At 40.5% G+C, this 26,311-nt stretch overlaps 1 protein-coding gene across 5 annotated transcripts in view; it reads right to left on the bottom strand.

Moving 5' to 3' along the window:
- Positions 1-26,021, bottom strand: part of tenm2a (teneurin transmembrane protein 2a) — a 245,648-nt gene extending 219,627 nt beyond the window's left edge. For all 5 annotated transcript variants that reach the window (XM_061685215.1, XM_061685221.1, XM_061685217.1 and 2 more), the window contains exon 1: positions 25,625-26,021. The gene's annotated coding sequence lies outside the window, so the exon portion shown is untranslated. The remainder of the gene's footprint in view (positions 1-25,624) is intronic.
- Positions 26,022-26,311: the final 290 nt, after the last annotated feature.

Raw genomic sequence — 26,311 nt, 5'->3', positions numbered from 1 at the left:
ATTGAATTGTAATGCTGTAGCTCTCCTCTGTCTCCCTTCTTTCTCTTAATTGTGTTCTGACACCTTCATATTCTGTTTTCTCTTACTGTGTCAGCCTGAAGCAGGCTTTATTTCTCCTTTTTTGCACACTGGTGTTGTGTGTATGTGTATCAGCTGTGCACTGAGAGGGAGTTTCAGGCTGATTAAAGAGATGATTTTATCGGGGCAAGATGTTGAAGAAATTCCCTGATCGCTCCTCAAATCGTGTCCCTTCAAATGAGCTCTATCCACTCAACCAACCACAGAGACTACTCAGCCCCAAGACACAGGCGTTTACATTCATGCATGTACAGACAAACCTTTTTTTTTGCACTCGCACACAAATCACATTGAGACTTGCAACTAAAATGCGGTGCAAACAAGAAGAATTAGTCCCTTTATGTCTGACTTATTCAATGAAAATGTCAAATGCACACAAAGCTATACAATAAACACTAAGTTCCAGACCCATACACAATCTGCGATATAGATAGATAGATAGATAGATAGATAGATAGATAGATAGATAGATAGATAGATAGATAGATAGATAGATAGATAGATAGATAGATAGATAGATAGATAGATAGATAGATAGATAGATAGATAGATAGATAGATAGATAGATAGATAGATAGATAGATAGATAGATAGATAGATAGATAGATAGATAGATAGATAGATAGATAGATAGATAGATAGATAGATAGATAGATAGATAGATAGATAGATAGATAGATAGATAGATAGATAGATAGATAGATAGATAGATAGATAGATAGATAGATAGATAGATAGATAGATAGATAGATAGATAGATAGATAGATAGATAGATAGATAGATAGATAGATAGATAGATAGATAGATAGATAGATAGATAGATAGATACGGTCCGTCAGGAAGGCTTACCAGGGAGGCATCTGTAATGCATCCTAATCAGATGCACGTGCCACCTCAGCTGGCTCCTCTCAATGCGGAGGAGCAGCTGCTCGACTCTGAGCCCCTCCCAGATGACTAAGCTTCTCACCCTCTCTCTATGGGAGAGCCCGGACACCCTGTGGAGGAATCTCATTTCGGTCGCATGTATCCGTGGTCTTGTTCTTTCCGTCACGACCCACAGCTCATGACCAAAGGTGATGGTAGGAACGGAGATTGACCGGTAAATTGAGAGTTTTGCCTTTTGGCTCAGCTCCTTCTTCACCATGACAAACCAATACAGAATCTGCATCACTGCAGATACTGCACTGATCCACCTGTCGATCTCCCGGTCCATTCTTCCCTTACTCGTGAACAAGACTCCGAGATACTTCAACTCCTCCACTTGGGGCAGGATCTCTTCCCCGACCTGGAGAGGGCACTCCACCCTTTTCTGACTGAGGACCATGGAGGTGCTGATTGTCATCCCATCCGCTTCTCACTTGGCTCCAAACCGCTCCAGTCAGAGCTGAAGATCGCAGCTCGATGCACCTAGCAGAACCACATCATCCACAAAAAGCAGACATAATACTGACGTCGCCAATACAGACCCCCTCAAATTCTGTCATGAAGAGAATCGATGAGAAAGGGCAGCCTTGGCGGAGTCCAATCGTCACTGGAAACATATTTGACTTACTGCAAACTCCCGCGCACCCTCGAGGACCCCGCTGAGGGTGTAGAGCTGGTCTACTGTTTCACGGCCAGGATGAAAACCAATCTGAACACTGAATCTGAGATTCGACTTCCTAATGGACCCTCCTCTCCCAAACCCCTGAATAGACCTTACCAGGGAGGCTGAGGAGTGTGATCCCTCTGTAGTTGGAACACACCTCCAGTCCCCCTTCTTAAAAAGGGGGACCACCACCCCGGTCTGCCAAGCCAAAGTTACTGTCCCCGATGTCGCATGTCGATGTTGCAGAGGCGTGTCAACCAGGACAGCCCTGCCACCGAGGAGCTTTTTCACCACCTTGGTGACTTAAACTCCACAGATAGGGGAACCCGCCTCAGAGTTCCCAGACTCTGCTTCCTCCTAGGAAGGCGTGTTGGTAGAATTCAGGACATTTTCGAAGTATTCGACCAACCGACTCACAACAACCCGGTCTAACTGGCAGTGCCCACGTGAGAGTTGAAGGCCCCCAGCAGAACAAGGGAGTCCCCAGCAGGAGCGCTCTCCAGCACCCCCTCCAAGGACTCCAAAAAGGGTGGGTACTCTGAGATGGTGTTTGGTGCATAGGCACAAACAACATTCAGGACTCGTCCATCCACCCGAAGGTGGAGGGAGGCCAACGTACAGGTACCGAAGCCGGGGGGCAATCAGTGTGCACACACCAGCTCAGCTCCTCTCACAGTGGGCAACTCCAGAGTGGAAGAGAGTCCAACCCCTCTCAAGAAGAGGTTGCGTTGAGGTGAGCCTATGTCCAGTCGGAATTCCTTGATCTCACACACCATCTCTGGCTCTTTCCCTGCCAGAGAGGTGACGTTGCACGTCCATAGAGCCAGCTTCCGGGGATCGGACCACCTTCGGCTGCCGCCCAGCTCACAGAGCACACGACCCCCACCTAGGAACTGTTTGTCATAAAGCCCCAGACAACTTAGCTCCTAGGATAATTGGGACACACAAACCCCTCCACCGTGATAAGGTCACGGCTCCAGGAGGGGTAAATGTTAAATGAAATCATATAATCTTACCAACGCCTGCTAGCTTAATGCTACCATATAAAGAAATTAGCTTAGATGTTACAGTAATTTTAAACCTTCAAACAACAGCTACTTAAACACACACAGAGCAGCAACACATACAAACAGCATTCAACAATACTCACAGCCTGGTATATGTTCTCTGCCCTGTGGGAACGACAATTTCCTGAGCTGACAATAGTTGGGGAACATCTCTGCCTCTTCTTCTTTCCATTAATTATGCTGCATATTTTCTATGTACAATTTGGTACCAAACTGAAGGTGTGCAACTTTTAAGTTGGATTTACATGTATACTGTACTGTAAATGCATATAACTTAAATAATTCTCAATATAGCAGGGGTGTGAACAATGAACCGCAATATAGTGGGGGTTTACTGTACTTGATTTCCTTGATATCATAACCCTTAGATGCACAAGGGGGTCAAAAATTATGTCTTTTTCTTGCAATAACTCCGTTTTAGAAAATGTCATAATTTAACATTCCAGATATTCCTCAAAAACATGTTTTTACTATCCTGCCATTTGAATTTTTAACTTACGTTTTATACATTTTACAAAATTTTTGTTTTTGTATTACTACCCCAAACTCCTGCGCATACACATACGCTCTACTCTGTTTCTTCGTCACGTTCAAAACATTGAAGGCATGTGTTTACTACGTTACAAACAGAAAGGGTTAAAGATAATATTTATTTTCTTTATTTCTTTTTTCCGTTTCCTGTGTTTTATGTTTCAGTATATTGTACATTATTTTATTATGTATTTGATTTCTTAGTGGTTGAGCATATAATAATAATAATAATAATAATTATGATTATTATTATTATTACCCAAAACAATATAAAACACATAGATTATGATTAGGCTTTACACGATCAGGATTTTTGTGGCCGATCACCGATCAGCGAGTTTAAAAAATTGATCACCGATCCGATCACAAGCTGGAGCAATGATGTAATTGATCGGATCTGCGAATGATGACATTAAAACTGATCAGCCGATCAGCATAAAATGCTCATTATCGTTCGATTGCGATCAAGCCGATTAGATTGGTGTAAAGTCTAATTCTGATATAGGCCATCTTTTACCCACTTACAGTATTGAAAAGGATAGGGTACAGTCACTCATGCAGCAAAGGGGAGAGTCATGCTGAGGTATAATTTCTTTCAAATAGCCTTAAAACTTTCTCTCTTTGCCACATTAAAATATGAATTGACACAGGAGTCGACACGGTCCACGCCTGACTTTGCTGCGGGCAGCGTGGGTTCTGTTCCCACTCAGTGACGGTGTGAATGTGAGTGTGAATGGTTGTCCGTGTCTATATCTGCCCTGCGACTGACTGGTGACCAGTTCAGGGTTCAGGGTCCGCCTTTCGCCCGAAGTCGGCTGGGGTAGGCTGCCCCGCGACCCTAAACAGGATAAGCGGTGTTGAGAATGAATGGATGGATGGATGGGTAGTTAAGGCTCAAACCTTAAAACCCAAACAACATGTAGTTTTACAAACATCAATCAGACAATTCTGGCACTACTGTCAAACCGTGGTCGATCAATATGCCCAAAATACATCCAACTAGTTTTTGGCTTTGGCTGTCTCATTTCATCTCCACACACCACTCTCCTCCCCCAGCAGCAAGTTCGGAGGCGGCTTCCCGCTGGCCGTGGCTAGGCCGGGGTTCATGCTGTTTAGGCGGGTGGAGCAGAGGCAGAGGAGGTGCCCACCGCGGCAGTCCTCTTGCTCAACCCACCTAAACAGCCTGGTTCCCAGTCGCATCACGGCGCGCAGGCAATTGGATGCCCCCCTGCCTCGGAATGCGACTGCACTGACCCAACTCTCCTGGGGGGTTCAATGTCTTCACACTCATCTTTGTACATCTAACGACATTGAATTTTGTAACATAGTTGATGCTAATATTATATGGAAAAAGCAACATTATTAGGTTTCCTAGTCTTTTCGTCCTTCAGATCTCTACAATAACAACTACTAATCACATGACCTTTTGGTAGCGGCACGGTGGATGACTGGATAGCACATCTGCCTCAAAGTTCTGAGGACCCGGCTTCAAATCCGGCCTTGCCTATGTGGAGTTTGCATGTTCTCCCCGTGCCTGCGTGGGTTTTCTCCAGGTCCCAAAAACAGGTCTCCCACATCCCAAAAACATGCATGGTAGGTTGATTGAATACTCTAAATTGACCGTAGTTGTGAATGTGAGTGTGAATGGTTGTTTGTCTATATTTGCCCTGCGATTGACTGGCGCCGAGTTCAGGGTGTACCCTGCAACTCACCTGAAGTCAGCTGGGATAGGCTCCAGCAAACCTGCGACCCTAGTGAGGATAAGCGGTACAGAAAATGGATGGATGGATAATCTTTTGGTACTGGCTCTCAAGCCAAGCCAAGCTCTCAAAAAAGAGTAAACAACAGATATTTTTGTAACGCTTCTTCGCAAAGGGGAAAAGGCCAAATGATGAGACAGAAGACGAGCTTACAGCGTCCAATAAAAAAAACTGCATTTAAGTGAAAATATCAGTGGTCCTACTTAAGCCCACTCCGCCTAATGTGACAACAGGCTTGCAAATGAGGCAATGAGACCTTCAAAACTGCCTAAAGCTGAATAATTTCCAACATCTTATCTTTGTGAAGCGGGATTTCTACCAATGATTGTGAAGCGTCACCATTTCAAACTCAGGCTCTGCCGAGTGTCCGCTGTTGAATCTCACAGTTTCAACAAAACTGTTACATTTAAAGTAGTGGAGATCTACCTCCATCGCTGTGCCTTTTTTACCTAATCACAGTTCGAACTTTGAGACTCGAGAATGGGACACAGAAATATTTCTTAATTCCTCCATTTTCTCCTCCATGCTGTGTTCACAAAAGAACCCAGCCAAATCTCTTGCTGTTGTCACTCTGAAATCACTCTGCCTCCATCTCTCCTATTGAATGCGTTGAGATGTCACAGCACGCTTCAGCAAAATTCAACAGGCACCCAGCCCTCTGTGCTATGCTGTGCTAAGTGCAGCATATACTATAGCAATTCTGTGTGAATGGTATGAAGAGTAAAATTACTCAGAGAAAGAAAGAAGCAGTTTTCGAGTCCTCATCATTCATAAGAAAACATTTTCCATCAGCCAAATATTCATTGAGCGCAGAGACCTTGCTAAATACTACAGGTCTGATTTTACATTCCCTTCCAATCAATAGGCACAATTGTACTATTTGAATTTGTACTCCTCTTGTACAACCAGTATTGGCAAGGCAAGGTAAATTTATTTACAGTATATCATGCATTTCTTACACAATGTAACTCAATGTTCTTTGCACGATTAAAAGCATTTAAAAACAAAGAGCAAAATACATTTAAAAACAAAATAAAAGACAGCGTACTCAAATTACTAAAAAATGTACATTTCAAGAAAGATCATTTAAAAATGGAAATGATCTAAAATACTCAATCATAAGCATGATAATTTTTTTTTTAGAGTTTTTAACCTGGACTTAAAAACATTCACACATGGGGCTGACTTCACAGGCAAATTGTGTGTTTGATGGGGAACATAGATGGATTGTGTATTGTGGATCTTAAATGTCCCTTGCTGCTTCAGCTAATTCAGCTAAACTGGGAAGTGATTTTAACCACTCAGGAATGTTTATTTTCTTCTTTTTCCTTTTGGAGCCTGTTTCACTGCTTTGCTGAGGAAAAGACAGAGTGGCGGCCTTGAATAGTAATGAGCCTGTGTCGCAAAGCAATGCAACCCCCTTACCAGTCAGATTGTCTTTTTTTGTTTTGTTTTAAATGACTTCGAGTTAGCAGACGGTCTTTTTTTTTTTATCTGTCTTTTATCTTGTTTAAAGGTGACACACACTTTCCCCATGATTCCTCTGATTCTTCTTGAAAGTAATTGTTCTGCACTATGGCGGCATTAAAGTTACGTGACTCATCAGGTGATTCCTGGGGTCAGCATGTGGGCTAAATGAAACCGTGTCAAGAGGCTGGCTGCCATCATGGTACATCACATACACATGACAGGGACTTTAATGCTAACAGACATGAATTATTTGCCAAGTTTAGTTTTTGTCATTCCAACACATGCTCGAACACACTTACATTAATTGTTCATTGCATTTGCACTTGCATTAAATGATTACTCATTCGTTGTTTGTCCTCTTTTTTTCTTGCAGGGTTTCAGTACTTCGAGTTGAAAAATCCTTCGAACATTCTTTTATTCCACTTATTTATTTATTTTTTAAGTGAGGTTATGACACCAAAATAATTCAGTTATGCACAGCTACTTTATGTATGAAGATGAATGAATGAATAAGTGAAAATGTAGCAAAGGTTATTGTGTGTAAAAATTCTGCTTAAGCTTCTACACCTCCCCTCGTCACAAGGGAAGGAAACAACCCTTGTAGATATGTTGACGTTATGGATTCCTGGAAGAACAACTTGCCATATGTGGCAGCTAACGAGGATCAAACATTAAAAAAATAATAATAGTTCTGATTTACACTACTAGAAAGATTTAATTTGTATTAATCTTTCAAAAATAATTTCAGCGCATTATAACATTTTTATGGGCAGAATTTCTTCTTTCCGCCTATGTGGCTAACTGTTACGGCCCTTTCCAAGATTGAAGAGTTCGGGCTTCTCAAAGCCCGAGCTCTTCTGCATGTTCTCCCCGTGTCTGCGTGGGTTTTCTCCGGGCACTCCGGTTTCCTCCCTCATCCCAAAAACATGCATGCTAGGATAATTGAAGACTCTAAATTGCCCGTAGGTGTGAATGTGAATGTGAGTGCGAATGGTTGTTTGTTTGTATGTGCCCTGCGATTGGCTGGCAACCAGTTCAGGGTGTACCTCCTGCCCGATGATAGATGGGATAGGCTCCAGCACTCCAGCGACCCTTGTGAGGATAAGCGGCTCAGAGAATGGATGGATGGATATTCTAGCAGTCCAGTTTATGTGACTTGTGCATTGGCAGTGACGTCAGGCTGGCTGGATGGAGAGGGTTCAACTCAGTCTGTAGCATGTGTGTACCGGATTATAAATTTTCAGTATTAGTAAAATTCTGTATTAGAGTGTTTTACGTGAAGTTAGTTAGTGAAGGTTACTGAGTAGCAATCGCTAAGTCATTTACTTCTGCTAGCGGAAGTGGTGCAAACTTCTTTAAGGTTAAGATCATAATACAGGAACTGCTATGTTAACTGTGTAAATGTGTTCTTGATAGGTATCATTTGTAAGCGTACTCATTATTGTTATTATTTATTCAATGTTTGAGTTCACTTAACAATTAGTATTTTGTCACTCTTTCTATAAGAATTCCACCACCATCCTCCCACCCACCCAACTTCCGCAAACCCAAACACACACACACACACACACACACACACGCACACACTGACACACACTTGAGGTGAGAAGCCCAAATGTATATTAGATTCATGACACGGGTCATGTTTCTTTTATTCATATATGTACAGTATTTTAATTGTCAAGATAGAAATGACTTATTGTAGTTAATTTTTTTTGGTTTTTGTTTTGAATGGAAAAGACATTTTGTTTTCAATATCACAGTATTATCGCATGTGGCCTGACCGACCTTGATTAAGTGACACTTGGCTCATTAAAGAAAGAAATCTATGGCCCTTTAAGATTTGTATATATTCCTGGAATAGACAAAGTGAGATAGAGCTATTGTAGTGGGCAATGAGTGATTTTGGGTGTGTGGGATTGTGGCCTTTCTATAAGCACCAAGCTATAATTGAGCTATATGCAGAATTTGGACATGACACAGGAACTGAGGCATACTTCACAATCAACAACAAACAGGATGTATTTAAATATACCAAACAAGAACTTCATACAAAAAAAAAAAAAACAGAAAGAAAGGCTCTACACCAGGGATCACCAGCATGGTACACGCAGGCACCAGGTCACCCTCAAGGACCACATGAGTAGCCAATGGACCTGTACTAAAAACAGCTGACCAGTGATGGGAAATTCTAATTCTCTCGGAATGTATTTAGAATAACTTTTTTTTCAATAAAATGTCACATTGATATTAATCTGTTTCCTACCTTGTTAATTATTGTGAGAAATCATTACCATGATCAGTGTCTTCACATAGATGAGTATCATTCAATATGAATAATAACATAAAGGTAATTTGATCAAATTTAGTATTTCAGAAGTGTGCATCAAACTATAATCAGTACCCCTGCTCTACAGTATATTCATTCCACTTGTGTTGGGGTTTCCCTTCATGTAACAAGGGAAAGTTAACAATTCCTGCATGTGTTGACCAACAAAAGCGCATACACACACACACACGCACGTCAGCTGCCTTTTAAACTTTTAAATGTGGCAGGGAAACCAGGCTGAAATTGTCCTGGTACTGTGAAGTGGAGATGATGTTAGTGAGGTTGGCAACCACAGATGACTGGGAGCCACTAAGGCTTTGGTCTGCTGACATTATCCAACCCTTCAAAAGTTACACAACCATGCAGTGGTGTCTGACTCTGTGAATGTGGGTGTGCCTGATTTATTTTGTATTCCGTGTCCAAACAAAGTATTCATTCATTGCGCCAAAGACAGCGAAGGGGAAGCACAAGCATTGCTGCTCTCTGTGAGAGAACATGGTAAGCCGAGTGGATCTAAACACTGATCCTCTTTGACTATCAAAGTGTAAGAGGTCACACCAAGCTTGAGCCGGGGGCAGAAATCAGAACAGATAAAATATTTGGAAGCTAAATTCACCCACAGCAGATTGGAAAGGCTCAACGTTTTACCAATGTAGGGAAATCATTATATTTAAAAAAAATTCCAATTCGAAGTCGGCCCTATGTGTGTGTTGAAATGAAGTGAGAAAAACATAGACCAGAGGGTTACGCTGACACACACATATGTAATAAAGACCTAAAAAAATCTTCAGAGGTATATTGGGTCAATGTCTATTAAAATATTGTGACAGCTGTAGTGTAAAATCTGAAGGCTTTGGAGATGAGCTTCTGGGTTTCAACTGTACAGTCCAAGGATGAGGTTGAAGCCCAGCAAACAGTCCAGATGGGTCAGCAGCACACGAGCCAAAGCCATCTTTAACCTGCAGGATCAGGGAGAACCTACCTCACAACGTGAAGGGCAGATTCTCTCTCTCTCTCTCTCTCTCTCTCTCTCTCTCTCTCTCTCTCTCTCTCTCTCTCTCTCTCTCTCTCTCTCTCTCTCTCTCTATCTCTCTCTCTGCTGACAGACACAGTTTGGAAAAGCGATCTCAGAAATGGAAAGCTACCTCACTTAGCAGTAGTAGTGCAGCAATATAGCTTTATATATTGCATTCCATAAAAAATGGTTTGTCTTTTTGCGTAAACTATATAATACAGCGCATTTATTATGTCTTTTTACAGACTTGTTTATTTTCATGTGGACCGGAGCATTTGAGACGCAAAGTGAGTTTTCCTTATATTAAGCATATTGATTCTAAAACATTTATGCGGCATTGCCCTGGATAACCGCTTTTAGCATATTCTCTGGAGAGATATTTGGTATCCATAGATTATCAAGAGTGCTGTGAAAGCATGTAGCATTCATCTGCTTGTTATTTCTTTTATGAATTTGTGCCAAGAAAACCTATGACCAATAAGGAAGCATGGTTGTAATGTAACTAAGTAATTTTTTACTTGCTCAACCAACATCTTACAATGACTTGGCCTGATGAGTTCATACTGTGATTTAGTAACTCTTAACAGGTTATTATAGAATTGACTGATTGTCATGAAAAGGTTCCGAGTTGTCAGGGAAGAGGTTTAGAAAATAGTTCTCGCTCCAGCGTCCTGAAATGTGTGATTATGCAAATCAGCTTCAGCGTCTTCTTTACTGTGCCCAGGAAAAAAGGAAGTATTTAGATGGAGATGCCAACGATTACAATTAAATTTTGTAAGTGTATTTGTCAGGCAACTGTGGGGTACATGTTTGAAAAAGAGAGAGAGAAAAACTGAGTGTGAATTTTGTTTGGGGCACATTGTTAACACAGATGTTCCAGTGCTGTGACTCAAATAAAGAACCCACTTTCTCCACTCTCAAAAGAACTCTCCCCTACCGGGCTTCTATTTCTTTAGTTCAGCTTACCCGGTGTGAGATACACTTTCCAATGATACCAAACGCTCTTTTATTGCTTTGACTGGCAACACCAGAAAAGCACTTGCTTCTTAATAATAAGTGAAATGGTTTTCATTGTGCCATATTTTCACTGAAATTTTTGCAATACAGAAATGAGACCTCAGGATGACAAAATACAAATTGTATTACTTTTTACTGAGAAAATAAAATAACTAATCTACTATTCCAGCACCACACCTGTTTCCCCCTGATTCCTCCCAGCTATTAGCATCTTAGGACACAAAAAGATCACACAAGATATCAAAGAGCTGCGGGATAGATTCTAACAATTTAGGTTTCTTTTTCATCATTCGTCCTCCAGTAACTCCTATTTAACAAACCTGTTCCCATTTTGCTTCAAACCATCACTGGATTAAAATGAAATGAACACAGAGGCTGTTAAGGTGATTTTGTTGGTGCACCCTCACATGCTAAATCCATGAAAATCCCAGAAACAAAATCCACAAAAATAGCATATGGCTTGAGCATTCGCTGTATAATAAAGACTAAGCAAACAGGGATAAACGGATACTTTTGCACCAGTACTTTACTAATGTTGATTTCATAGATAATGTGAGCTTATTGTTATAGTTTTGACAAATGTTCTATGGCATCCATCTTGGAGGGCATGTGACTTGACTCAGTGTTTCCAGATACTCGTAACATGTTTTGTCTATGTTTACACAATAACTCATTGGCCAGACTATAAAACAGATTAATCACCAGCAGATTTATACAATAAATTAAATGAAGTTGTATCAGATTTTTGAATCTTTTTCATTTATAGCTGTGTATGCTAATTATCCAGAAACGCTTTAAATGGAGCATGCATGTTAGTCAATATATTGTGTGCAATGTCCCTGAAAAAACAAGTTGCAAAACTGGTGCTCGATACATAAAAAGCTGAAATTATTTAAATCAGAACTGTGCTTTACATCAATTGCAATTGTAACTGTGAATAACCTTTGACCCAAGCACGGGACAATCCCATATCATTAAAGTCAATTATCAAACACATCCCTAAAAAGCAGTGTTGGGAAGATTACTTTGGAAATGTAGTTGGTTACAATTACAAGTTGCACTGTTGAAAATGTGTAACTATTTCAACTACTTTCTCAAAGTAACATAACTAATTACATTTCAATTACTTTTCTGAATTTGGAACGAATGCATCAACAGGGCTCCTAACCCTAATCACATATTTCTTTACACAAATAATAAACTGAAGACAAAACATGATGAAATGTAAATGAAAAATAAAAATGTGTTTGTTGCATTATGTGTACAACATGTGGAAAACATAATACCATGTTGACCTAAAGACAAATGTGCACAATTTAGACAATATTGCTTTATATGACAAACCCGATAAGTGAAAGTTCCATAAAAAAATAATAATAATTAAGCTCATAATGTTCAAAAGTCAAATGTTTTTTTTGTGTTCAAAAGTGTAACTATAAGTCTAACCTTTTCAAAATCTCCGACAAACTGATAGCTTGCACCATTAGGTGGCGCTTCAAGGTCATATTTGGAAAAATATGTCACGTTTGAGACTACTTCAAAATGTCACATGACCAGAGAGAGCCAATCACAAGTGTCGGCTTTAGAAGGAGAAAGTGATATGAAAAAAAAAAAAAAAAAACGTTTTTGCTGCTAATTTACAAAGATAACTACAATTTTAAATTACCAAATTATACTAATTACAAATTATACTAATTACAAATTTTCTGCCAGGGCGGCATGGTGGGAGACTGGTTAGAGCGTCTGCCTCACAGTTGTGAGGACCGGGGTTTCAATCCCTGGCCCCGCATGTGTGGAGTTTGCATGTTTTCCCTGTGGATGGGTGGGTTTTCTCTGGGCACTCCGGTTTCCTCCCACATCCCAAAAACATGCGTGGTAATTGACAACTCTAAATTGCCGGTAGGTGTGAATGTGAGTGTGAATGGTTGTTTGTTTATGTGTGCCCTACGATTGGCTGGCAACCAGTTCAGGGTGTACCCCGCCTCCTGCTCGATGATAGCTGGGATAGGCTCCAGCACTCCCGCGACCCTAGTGAGGAGAAGCGGCTCAGAAAATGGATGGATGGATGAATCTCGTCACATGTAAATAGTTGCTCACCAAATGCTAAAAAGGAACACTTCAAACGTGTATGATGTAGATGACTTTACAGGTAATCAAACACACTCAAGACCTTTCCCACAATCATATTTTTCCATTATTGTAAGATGATGATGTAACAAAGGCGATGGAGTGGACTAACAGAATTACACACTCCACCGAGATAAACAAACGCACACACTCCAGTGACGTAAGCTTTTTATTTTCAGTACCACAAACAAAAAGCAATCTTAAAGCGGGATGACGCCTAGTCACAACTGGAAGCTCGGGAATTAACTTTAAGTGTGGTTCGTCAAAACATATAAATATCACTTATCCAATGTTGTATACTCACAGGACATATTAATGTATGGCTCAGCAAGCATCAACTGTGAATGATGAGGTCCTTCACTACAAGCTTTTGTTTGTTGTCTGTGCGTGTGAGGTGAGATTAAAATGATTCACCGTGATCTGTGGACATTTTCCTCTTCAGCAGCTCGGTGAGGAGGAGACTGAATGGGGTTGCCTGACATGACTGTACTTCCACAAATGATTATGTTATGGCCTCCCTCATGTTGTCTCTCTTCCTCTCTGCTACACAGCTCTCCCATGTCATCATTACCCAATGTTTGCAAATGTTATGAACTGAGCTTGTGTTATCAGAAATAAAACAAATTATAAAAAGAGTAACTTTTATGGTATTGTGTGAGTATTATTACATACAATTACTAATGTTAACATTACATTAACATTAGTAATTGTAGTTTGAGTTGGACATACAGGAGGAGTGTGTAATTTTCCTATGTGCTTCTTATGGGACACTACTCTTAGCATATCAAACCTCAACATTTATGTTGAATGGGAATACAAAAAGCTCCCCCAATGGCAATGGTAGACATATAGTACATTCAGTTCTCTCTTGCAACTGTGAGTTTGGAAATTCCGCTTGAGATGTAAACTGATTGATCACACCGTTCACATGCTAGACGTTTTTGTCATTCCAATTGAAATGATTCTGATTGAAGATCTCACGTCAACTATTTGCATGTGATGTGATCTTTTCCGATCTGGTGTTTCCGCGGGCTACTGCATTTAATCAGATCAGACGTTTTAGAGACGTGTGACATGCAAATCGAAAAACACGTGATTTATCAAGCTGGAGGTCAGTCGTCTACTCAGCACAGAAGTGATTGTTTTTAAATCAGCACCTTGATTAAAAAAAACAAGTTACAAGTGGTTAAAAACATCTCCGTCACAGCCCAGCTTTCAGTAGGAAGCACCATGTTTTCAATTGCGTAAACGATGATGGCACTGCGTATTTACATCAAGACAGAGCATGCTCAGACAGAGCCCAGCCCGACACCATGACAGAAATTCACTTTTGATCAGTTCGGCAAAAGGAATATTCCAACCCTGTGAATATGAATGAAAATCCATTCCGATTCGGCCTGTTTCTTCGTATTATTTTCATATGGAGCATTTTCATTCCGTTCGCGCTTCTAAACCGTTTATAATCGGAATACAAGGCTGTATGCCCAGCTAATGCTCTCTCTTGACAGACAGACAGATCGATAGACAAGATTGTTTCCTTAATTATGCTACAAAAGAAGAATTTCCAACACAATAGACAGACAGACAGACTAGATAGATAGATAGATAGATAGATAGATAGATAGATAGATAGATAGATAGATAGATAGATAGATAGATAGATAGATAGATAGATAGATAGATAGACGCAGCTGTAGCAAACATATGGTACAATTCCCTGCTTTCAACCATACTTATTAAGACATTACAGCTCTTTGCACCTTGCTACACTAATCCTACAGCCTTATCCTCACTGGTACCGCAGCCAAGAGGCCCTTTATAGAGGCTCTCCCTCATCCCTCCTATACCATCATATTGCTCTGTGTGTGAGCATCTGTGACTATGATGAATGGACAACGTGAAAGAGGAGAGGGTGAATGTGAGGCATTGCACAACTGAGGTCACTCAGGATAGAAATAGTGGAGAGCGTGAACAAGGAAAGCAGAGAGAAAAAAAGCATAGGGAGGAAGGATTGCACACAAATACACAAATTGCATATAAAAGCAACTGCATGCACTCTACCTGTGTTTGCTCTTAGGCATACATGTGTGCGTGTGTGTGTGTGTGTGTGTGTGTGCGTGCGTGTGCGTGTGTGTGTGTGTGTGTGTGTGTGTGTGTGTGTGTGTGCAAGGCCGAGGTAGGTTAAACTTGTTCTCCTGAAGTATTCCCAGAAGAGATTAATCATCCTGTGCTCGAATGCAGCATCTTGGTCATAAATCATCACCTGACCCCCCTTGCTCTCTTGCTGCCACACGTCGTGGTAAAGTCAGGGTAAAAGGAGTGTCATTCTATAGGCATACTGAACAAACAAATCATTCGATGGATACATGAAAGACAGGAAATCAAGCTAACGAGCAAATAGCAAATGCTAGTTCCATTAAATGATCTATCAAATGATAGATAGAATTTATAATAATATGAATTTATGCTGTAGTCTCAATGAATTTTAACGTTTCCTTCTACAAATGTGTACCTTACACATGCATGAGTTAATAATGCTCATAAGAGATATGAAAAATGATTATTTTTTGATGCCTCAACATTCACGATCACTATGGGTATCACAATATACTCTATGGTTAGAAGTAAAGAAAGAATATAAACTATCAGGACATATTTATTACATGTGTTCATTGCTGGGTATCGTGAACACTACAATGTGTTTTGATCAATTCATATCAAAATTGTTTAGCTGAATAGCGCTTGATAATCGTTCAATTGACAATTCATTGTAAACAGCCCAAGCAAAAATTTTTGTTCTCCTCCAAATCTGATAGTTTTATAAGGTAATTTAGTATAATTTTATATTACATAATACAGTGAAAATAATGTCAGTAATCGCCACCAAAAACATTTGACTGGCAGGGTCTCACTTGGGGCCGGCACAACTGACCAGTTGAAAAAATCCAAAACAAGATAAAATAAGTAATTGAGCTAACATTTGGTTAGTCTTAGCTTCTGCGTTTTCCAATTGTTCCTTGTGTGCTAGCACACTTTCTGCAAGCCAGGCTCCAGTCGTGAAAGACAGATTGTTTAGAATGAACAGCTGTATCCGACTGGCTAAACGTTTTTTGGTTCCAACAGCTAAAACAGTATGTTTATCCTTTATATATTTCCTTATTTTTCCTCATTCGCTTTAATCACTGAATGTGTTCATATAATATATAGTGTATCTCATTGGCATTGAAACTAACAACCCTAGATCCTGTACTTGAGTGGTCACTAATAGTGCTGGAGCAGCATGGAGCCCTCTTGTACATTATGTACCCAGACACTAAAATGATTCGACCTTGTTTATTTCAGAATATGAGTTTTGTTGGTGTTCAGCATTTACATACAGTACATTGACGAATGCATCCATCCATCCCATCAATTTTCTGAGCCGCTTCTCCTCACAAGGGTCGCGGGAGTGCTGGAGCCTATCCCAGCTATCATCGGGCAGGAGGTGGGGTACACCCTCAACTGGTTGCCAGCCAATCGCAGGGCACACATAAGCAAACAACCATTCGCACTCACATTCACACCTACGGGCAATTTAGAGTCTTCAATGAACGTACCGTGCATGTTTTGGGGATGTGGGAGGAAACCGGAGTGCCCGGAGAAAACCCACACAGGTACAGGCAGAACATGCAAACTCCACACAGGCGGGGCCGAGGATTGAACCCCGGTCCTCAGAACTGTGAGGCAGACGCTCTAACCTGTCGTCCACCGTGCTGCCTGACAAATGCATATTTGCCAAAATTGGTTTGTATTTGCCTAAATAATTACTTTTTTTTAAATCCAGTATATATTTATGATGTTTGAAATCTCAATTTAAAAAACATACAGTAACGGTATTTGTGAAACAATTTGCAGTAACTGCAATAAGGATAGCATACTGTATGTTGCTACACCAATGTTGAAGGGCAGGGGGAAGCCATTAGACACTCCCCATCCATTGATGAAGCTTTTACACCTTCATGCTCACATTCACTAATGTAGTATATGTTGCAATTCAGCCAGAAATAAAATGTCTGTTCGCTCAGTTATGTTCAAGTGAAGGAAATTGATTCTTTAATAAAAATTCAACAGCCAAGTTTCATTACGTTTCTGAGCTTATTCTCTTTCCCTGGTGGGGTGGAAAAATATCAGTTTATTAAATTACTTTCTGAAAAGTCTCGGGGGGTGCCATCTTAACTCCCGTCCTCTTTCAGAAGGCCATTTTAGACTGTAACTAGGCATGTCTGCTTAGTAAGGCAGGCGGATTGAAGGCGCAAGCGCATGTAACCGAAGCATGGGAAGCACACCACATTTTCTGAAATCAATGGCTGCCAAATAGTTTGTGGTAATTCCATTGAATGCAGCAGGGCACTGAATGAGCCCATAAATCCAGGTTGAGGGAGTTTGTGTTCAATAAATGGCAAGGCTGCTGTAATTTGAAATTGCAAATGAAGAATGTGAGTACAGATGCATGCATGGGTACACAGCTAAAAAGGGTAGACTTCTCCACACCTCTCTCAACCTATATTACCACCTAACATTTATTTTATTTTTTTTAAATCATCAATCACAATTACATATACCATGATTCAAATTGATCCTGAGTCATGTATTAGGGCTTTCAGGGGATTAATTTATCATATTTTCTTTTGCAATTTTAAAGTAATACAGGAAACACACATTGAACAAAGCACAGACAGATGGGCAGATGGACTGATAGACAGTCGTTTTACTGCCACCGAGACCAATGAAACAAGCTCTGTACCTGTGACAGATCCACCCTGCCTGACCAGCCTGTCCAGCTGCACAGCATCCTTTTTTAATGCTGCCTTCACAGCACACCACAGTTTAGAAATGCAGTTTGATCAAGGCGGCCAATGGCGGTGCAGTTTGATTGTGCAGGAGGGTGGGACAAAATAATTATCTACAGCATGGTGAAAGCATACATGTTGACTGAGATAACCTATGTTTGTGTTCATCAAATTAAATGACTTGTTTGTCAATAATAAAAAAAAAAGAGAGAGAGATTGCCGGCATGGTAGGCGACTGGTTAGCACATCTGCCTCACAGTTCTGGGTTCAAATCCCGGCCCCGCATGTGTGGAGTTTGCATGTTCTCCCCGTGCCTGTGTGGGTTTTCTCCGGGCACTCTGATTTCCTCCCACATCCCAAAAACATGCGTGGTAGGTTGATTGAAGACTCTGAATTGCCTGTAGGCGTGAATGTGAGTGTGAATGGTTGTTTGTTTCTATGTGCCCTGTGATTGGCTGGCGACTGGTTCAGGGTGTACCCCGCCTCCCGCCCATAGATAGCTGGGATAGGGTCCAGCAGCCCGCGACCCTAGTGAGGATAAAGGGTCAAGCAAATGGATGGATGGATGGAGTGAGTGAGATTGAATAATAGTGAAATCACAGATGAGATGTCTGTCCGGACATTAGTTTTTTTGGTGCCAAAAAGTGGATGTATCTAAGGGAAAGAAGATATCTGATCACCATACCAGTTCTACTGTCCATATGAAATGAAAGATGATTGACGTTTCTCTTTATCGCTAAGCCATTAACGTGAACATCTTACATACCTGGCACTAACCTTAGACATTATTCATGAGTTCATATGCTGGAAAGCCCATACTGTAGGTTGGCGAAGGTAGGCTACGTAACAAGAACTGAGTCAGTAAGCCCACAAAGCGCCACAGGCATGTGAGGAGGTTGAGTTCAAACCAGTTAATCAGTTGACAGACTGGTGTACAGACATTAGTAACAAATATCATCCGGTGCTGCCATCATTTGCCTTTCAAAAAAAAAACAGGATCTAGGAGTGTAGTCATTAAAGATTTAGACTGCTCTCAGAGAGCTTTACCTTTTGTAAAGCACAGCATCCCCGCGAACTTAGTGAGGAAAAGCGGTACAGAAAATGGATGGATGGATAGCTCATGTTGGCTGTCTTGAACCACACATTCTTATGAACACACACAGGGACACAGACTATACCAAGCTTTGTTTGAGCAACACAATGAGTCACCCTATAGAAATCATATGCGGTATTTGAGAGTTTTGTTGTTCATAAAGGTCACAAAAAAGAGGAATAGATGGGAGTGTGGCATTCATGACATTCAAATTTCAATATAAAGTCAGAGAAAAGCACACTAAATACTGGAACTATTCTTCTTCCAGTCCTCAATATAAAATCTGGTGCCAGAAAACAAATCAAAGTTTCTCTTTGTATTTAATATAATATTGTCTGGAATTGATTACTTATGATATTACGAACTCTGAGGCTAATTTTGTTTAATTTTTCTTGGCTGTCATTTTTAAGAATCAACAGATATAGAGATATAGTGGGAAAATCTTTGGCTGTATAGTTCACATTATGTCTCTCATCCTACTTCAAGAAAGTTAATCGGCAATGAACCAGAGTGTGCTCCAAAAACAAGCACACACACACACACACACACGCACACAAACAAAACACAGTCCAAAATAAACTTATGTAGCCACTAATTTGTGTATCCTTGCAAATAATCAAGTTTACAGTACTATTTTACCAGCAAATATTGCTTTTTTATAGAAACTACATACTGACAGAGTAGTATTTAATGTTCCTCAGCAGGGTCCTTGGTAGATTTGCCATAAATGCTGAAATGATATGACTGAAAAAACAATTGAATGTATTCAATGGTAAAGATGAACAATCTAATTAATACTTCTCAAAAGATACCACAAAATATCAAGATCAAAGTTGTAGCAACATCTAACTATAATATGGCACGATTGCTTTTTACACACAATTCAGTAACATTGTCACAGCTGGGCTTGCTTTTACACAGCAAGTCGGGATCCTGGAATGAGAAAACTAGATGCATGAAGGATGTTTTCCAGCTTCCCAAAACTTCATTTACAATGCCTTACAATGTTTTACATTTACCACAAAGGCCATTCTTGCGAAACAAAACATATGGTGGTAAACAACCGTGGGTCCTGTAACATGAATACGACAAATTAAGTAACTTGTCAAGTGAACAACAAACAGTAAAAGTTGTCATTGGATACATTTTTATGTTCAACTAGAATATTGCAATTGAGTGGAACATGCTGATGTATAAATATCAAGTAAAGTCAACATTTTATTTAATATTTTCGGACACAGAACATAAACCTAACAACTAAGGGGTACATTACTGTTGTTTAGGTAATTACAACTGCATGAATTGTCATTATTGATGCAATTGTGCCTTTTTTTTTTAAATGTAAAAGAGACATTTGACTGCAATTTGGCAATACCACAAGACTTGCTGTGCTACAAACATTCAACCCACCATGTCTGTTCATTATCTAACTCTGAGTGGGCTTTGAATTCGTTTGGAAGGACAAACTGTATTAACTGGGCTCTCAGTACCAACATGGGTCATGCCTCGTGTGAAGACGGCATTAGTGAAATTGGACCCTTGAGGTTTTCTAATGCTCTTTTCCATCTGTTTGCCTGTATGAATGTTAAGTGTTGTATCTACACAATAAAGTACAAAATACAGCACCAGGGTCACAGTGGATATAACAGCCCCTGAAGAAGACACACTGTCCCAAGAGTATGCTTATTTGATGCACGTCTTTTCATATGCATACATTGTATACTGACGTGCTTATGCATTAGGGTTATTGTGTGAAGCCTCTATCTCTAATCCCCTAATCTGTTGAACCCTGGAAATCTCTGCAGTCATCTGTCAACCAGGTCAGAGAAGGGCTCAACACTAAAGCACATGCATACACACACAGCCAAAAACATGAACACACACACACACACACACACACACACACACACACACACACGCGTGCACAGTGAGAGTAATTTCGTCAACAGGGTCAGCCTCATTCAGTCTAATAAAGATTGATGCTCCTCTTTCCAAACCTCACAGGTGTTTTAGTAAAATGTAGACATACGTAACCCAAATAGAGGCAGTGAGAGCAGGCAGAGAAAGCTAGAGCTTCACTCTAATTATTTTCAACAGTAAATTAAAAACCGCACGTTCCTGTGCAGTCAGGAATGGTGTCTGTATAAAAGTTAATTTGCAAAGTTCATTCGTTCGTAGGATTGATTGGGAGATTTCATTTGGGTCTCAAAAGAAATTCAGAAGCATTTCTTCCACAGTTGTTTCATTCAAAATGTCTCCACAGGCTCAATGTGTTTATTTAGTCTAATTATTTAGTCTTTAAGAGTATATGTCGTCATTGCCAGTTTACCTGTTCTGGTCATATGGTTGCAGGTATGATTAATGAACAAACCTCATTATCAGTTGGGTCATGATGGTTTGTCATTTTTAAGAGGCGGGTCTCCAAAAAGGAGGTTGAGGAAATACTGATGGCAGGCAGATAATCTTATGGCACATAAGGTCCAGCAAGGACACAGACTCTGAGAACCTCTAATGCTCTGACGCTTGTGTCGGGTCTAAAGCCCTAAGGTCTGTCTGTTTATTTATACATATATATATATATATATATATTTGTGTGTGTGTGCGTGTCTGTGTTTGTGAGTGTGGGTGTGGGTGGGTTGATGGGTATGTGCCAAATAGGACACCCTGAGGCTTTGTCTGTAGATTGTGGTTGACATGGCCTGCTTCTGTCCAGAGTGTGCTCCTATTAGTGCTCGGCGCTCGCACATATGCAAGTACATACACACACTCACACGAACACACAATGATGCCTGACACAAAGGTGACAAGTGCTTGTATATTTGTCCATCAAAAACACAATGTATATTTACCATACTGTATATACATAGTTTTAAGTACATAGTGATCACACTGCAATCTTGAGGCTTTGCTTTCCTTTTGAATTGTACGATCCTGTCAAAAGATCAAGATATAGGAAAAGAATGACAAACTACATAGACTGATAGATCTACTTGACGAGAGCTAAACGTGGAGGAGGAGAAGTTATGTGCTGTCATATCGTAAGAAAATGGTAACTGCTGGACTATGGCACCTATTGTACAGCTTGTGCGTGACACTTTTACCCTTCAAGTTGTCCCGGCAGAAATTGGTGGGAACTTGCAAAAGCATTATGTCTACAAGCATGCCAAATGAAAACAAAATAACATGCAAAATGAATGGCTTCCTTCAGTGGACTGCAGATTTAGCTGGGCTATAGCATTCAGCATAGATTTACAATGTAGTTCTTTCATGTCACATTTGTGCCTATAACCATTTTTTTAAAAAACAGTCCATTTCGAGTGACCTATATCCATTATAACTGCATATATTATTGATCGTCTGAAAAAAAGCGAATGGAGCCACACCCAAAACACAGGTGTAAGGGTTGATTGAGGTAAGTGTGTGTCATCTTTTCCAGTAATTCGATACTGCACACCACAGTTTCAGGTGTTGGGAAATATCACCTTGTCACTAGTTACTGTAAATATGATTTAAAAATTAAATATGAGCTAAAAGCACATGACATACTGTAAGTTTTGGTGGAGTAGAATCAATTATTTAGAGAAAAACAGCTATTGGACTATGGGATTTCAGGGTTGGCACTGGGTCATGCCTAGATCACAAACCAGGATTTAAGCCCCGATATTGGGCCGATTAGCTATCGTGGGCGATTTCCCAGATCGGGCCTGACATCTTTTGTCCGACCGACGATTTGGCCCTGCGATAGCCCTACGACGCCAAAGTCTAGCGCGTTTGATGTTTTTGGATATCTTCCGCGTAGTGTGACATATCAACGACAACACACCTTGACATCAACCAATAGGATTGCGTATTGTGACCAGCGCATCGCCTACCGTGCTTGCTATCAACATACCTGGTCACCGTTGTCAACATTTATTCATGCGCACAAACTAATGCTTACCGAAGCTTTAGCGCATGATTCGACAGAATGCCGCCATGTTTGCATAAACCGTTAGTGCTAGCACTAGCTTCCTAGGCTACATAACGTTTTGTTGCCTGCTTGCAAGTCGTATCATATTAAAAGTACGTGAACATACCTCAAGCAATCCTTGAATGTACATTCTCTCCCGAGCACCGGTGACGACAACCACACGTTTTTCCTCATCTTTTTGTTCTTTTTTCCCCCCACACAATACATTGGCACGATCCATTGTTGTTGTCATCGCCATGGTAACGGGTGTATCCGGTCACGTTGACCGGTGACACATTTTCTGGTTCCGCCTCTCCGACAGTGTTTGATTTGACAAGATAAAGCCCAGTGATCGTAAAAGATGGGATACGGTCCCATCGGAATACAAGACCGGGCTTGTCTACGTGGTTGATGGTGTCAACATTTATTCACGCATACAAACATTTGTTTACTTAAGATTTATCGGAATACATGTCGTGTCGTGTTGCTACTGTCTGACCGAGATACGGCAAGATTTTATGGCAGTAGTATGACATAGTGCAATCGTGAAAGACCAAATTTGTCTTGTAGTCTGATCCAGGCATTAGCCAGTGTGGCTAAACCGTATAAAAAATTCCTAGCCACACTTGTGTGTACTTAGTCACATCATCACGTGTGTTTATGTGAGTAAATGTTTAGCCACACTTAATCAGTCCTCGTCACTGAGAAGCTAATAAGCTTCTAACGATGTGTGCTCAATTAAAACTACCAAGTTATCAATCAGGACTAGGGCTGAGCGATTTGTGAAAATACTCTAATTACGATGTTCTTCTTTTTTTTTTAACAAATTTTGAGATTTTGATTTAGCATGCAATTTTTTGTGGTAAGTTTATCTTCAGCAAGATTCAGGAAACACAAGAAAAAAAGTTATTCCCTAGTATGACAAACATGACATTGGATATACCCTACAAATAAACACCTATTTTCTTTTGACCAGCCCTAAATGTTATAATGAATTCATTTAAATAACAAATCTTTATTTTACCATTGAACTGTAAAAAAAAAAAAAAAAACTTCCATCAAATTGACATTGATTTAACTTCATGCCTTGTAAAAATGTAATACTGTATAATGACGCTCTTGCCAGTATCAGCCGAGTATAGAGATAAAAAAAAGAACTTTTCATCACTAAGATGTGATTATAAAAGCGAACACAGGAAAACATGGTCTAAATTACATAACTCACCTTTTGTCCAAATTTAACTAAAGTACAATACTTTTGATATTGGGTGAGAACGGCATGACAACCAAATTGTGATTAGCGGTCCGTGCATTGATGAAGAAGGGAGGTAGCTAGCCGCGAGAACTAATGGGAATTGCAGGACACGATGCCCATCAACATTTCGAACACACGGTATGTACGGTAATATACTTCAATTAGACGGCGAGCGGCATCGGGTCTTATCGTCTCCGACGGACCTGCTCCCCGCATCTGGGAAACCCCGTGAGCCTGTCTGCTTGGTGAGCAGCGGCTGGACTGCTGCTCTCCCGAGTTCACGCTCACTGAAGCATTGAAGCATTTTACGAAGCGGGGGGGAAAAAATAAACCACTAACACCTTTAACACACAGAATTAGAGCGCTCAACTTAACTTTTATCAGGAAGGGCTTTTGACGCTGGCGATTTTGATTTGCCAGTGTGGCTAACGTGGGCAATATTCACTTCGCCACATCCTGTTTCATTAACCCACTGGTAAGGTGGCGAATGGGCAGCACGAACACTGGTTTGGTGACACCCACCATGTCTGTTGAGCAAATTCAGTTTAGCTAAGGTATACCGTTGTCACTCATCTGCACAAAAAAAATTTACATGGCTGCCTGGATTTGGTTTATTAAAACAAAATAAGGAATTTCCTCTTCGCTGTGCTGTCTGTCTTAACTATGAAGTGAAAGGAGGAGTTTGTGGGCCACAGCTGAAGTATGTGTTTTGATGGACAGTGGCCATACATGGCTTCTTGAAACACTTTTTCATTGGTTGTTGCTTACTTACTTTTAAGAGGACACAAAACAATTTTTACAATTCAAAATGAACATACAACATATTTTGACAGCGGCAATGATAAAAAATATACACAAATACTGTTGCTGCTTACACCATGCATTCCTGCGCACTTGAAACACTCGTGAGCAGTTTAAGAATATAGATATAAATAAATGTGGAAATATGAGAAGACAGATTTGATCATACAGAGGCACAATTGTGAGTCTCATGCAGAGTGGGATTGTGAGGGGGTCATATAGTGACATAAGATAGTTTTTGTTTAGGCGCAAAGGCAATTTGAGAGACTATAACACTTATTTATAATTGGCCTTGACCTTTACAGACAAAACTGTGATTAAAACACAATAGTCAGAACACCTGTGATTTGCATTTCTTTTTTGGTTTTGTTTTGTTTTTACAGCATGGCGCGTGTGATGGCACTCGTGCACGTCTGCTGCATCCCGAATACCTGCCTAAAGAAATACCTCCACTACACGAATACACACACACAAACGCGCGCGCGCGGCAGCGTATTCAAGCAAACGGAGCACGTTCGGGCTATTGTCATCCAAGTGCAGGCTCTGCCCATTCACGACTGTGAATATTATTTTATGAAAGGCACCTGAATGTCATGACTACCCACGCTATTTGGCACAAGAATGCATCCACGCGTCGCACGAGCATCTACAGAAGCTGAACACAAACAATCATCGTAAGCGTCTTTGCAACCGGATATTTGAAATATCACGTACCTGTTTTCCAGAAATGTTCAGCGTTCAGTGCATAATCCTCCTCCTTCGACTTGCAACTTTTTTTTTCTCTCTTGCCGCCAACCGAAACGATTTAACGCGTGTATTTTAGTGCATACTTATATTTGCCTCGTTGATCCTAATAAGACGCTACAGTATGCGGAGAAGGTGGCCAAAAACAATCTTCCGCACAACGTTTTAGCGGTACTCAAACGGAGCAATCCATCCGGTATCAAAGCAGGGGGTAAAAAAATAGAGAAAGAGAGCTAACTTTATAAACTGGTCACAGCGTTGACACACGCAGCAATGCGCAAACGTCGAGCCTCCACCGAAGAGAAAGAGTCAGACAAGCTGTCGGACATGCTGTGAGGAGACATCAACAAACGGCGATGACCGAGGCTCGGGAGCGCGCGTTCACGGTCGAGCCAGCGGTCATTATTGTCTGTGCGTGCAGGCTTTAATCCACACACATACATACAGCATCCTTACAAGAAGCGGCCATGTACAATTGTAGCCATTCATCTCTTGGTTGTTCTGCACTTTTGCATGCAAATCACGATTTCATTCTTTCAACAACTGGTAGTATCCAATTAAAAAACAACGTGCTTTCTCAGGCCAGGTAGTTCACTCATTTATATCATAATGTTATATACATATATATGTCATATCATAATGTTATATACATATATA

Source organism: Phycodurus eques, chromosome 9, assembly GCF_024500275.1.
Source record: "Phycodurus eques isolate BA_2022a chromosome 9, UOR_Pequ_1.1, whole genome shotgun sequence".
NCBI lineage: Eukaryota > Metazoa > Chordata > Actinopteri > Syngnathiformes > Syngnathidae > Phycodurus > Phycodurus eques.
The sequence above is the reverse complement of the archived record's forward strand: the minus strand, read 5'-3'. Positions and strand labels throughout refer to the sequence as shown.